The 419-nt window shown below is 38.4% G+C and overlaps 1 non-coding gene across 1 annotated transcript; it reads left to right on the top strand.

Annotated features, from left to right (window-relative positions):
• LOC117088920 lies at positions 1-104 on the top strand. The gene has a single exon (XR_004439429.1). It is a non-coding gene; the product is annotated as a small nucleolar RNA U13 (small nucleolar RNA).
• The last annotated feature ends 315 nt before the right edge of the window (positions 105-419 follow it).

Here is a 419-nt window from a genome sequence, read left to right as displayed (position 1 = left end):
ATCCTTTTGGAGTTTATAAGCATGATCGTTGGATTTTCACGTGCATGTGTGAGATGTGACTCCCTCAAGCCTTGTTACAACATCAACACGTTACCAGTCTGACACACACAGAAAATACACATAACAAAATTTACCATCAGTGGCAGTACATTTATAATATTGTGCAACCATTACTACCATCTAGTTCTAGAACATTTTCACTACCTCAGAAGGAAACCCCGTACACATTAAGCAATCCCCATTCCACCTTCCCTAAGCTCTGGCAACCATTCATCTGCTTTCTGTCTCTATGGATTTGCCTAGTCTGGATATTTTACATAGAATCATACTATATTGGCTGTTTGTGTCTGGCCCATTTTTTTTTTCACTTAGCATAATGTTTTCAAGGTTCACAAATTTTGTAGCCTGTATCAGCACAT

This window comes from Trachypithecus francoisi, unplaced genomic scaffold (assembly GCF_009764315.1).
Source record: "Trachypithecus francoisi isolate TF-2019V2 unplaced genomic scaffold, Tfra_2.0 Lachesis_group10, whole genome shotgun sequence".
Lineage (NCBI taxonomy): Eukaryota > Metazoa > Chordata > Mammalia > Primates > Cercopithecidae > Trachypithecus > Trachypithecus francoisi.
This window is presented reverse-complemented; position numbering and strand designations above follow the sequence as displayed.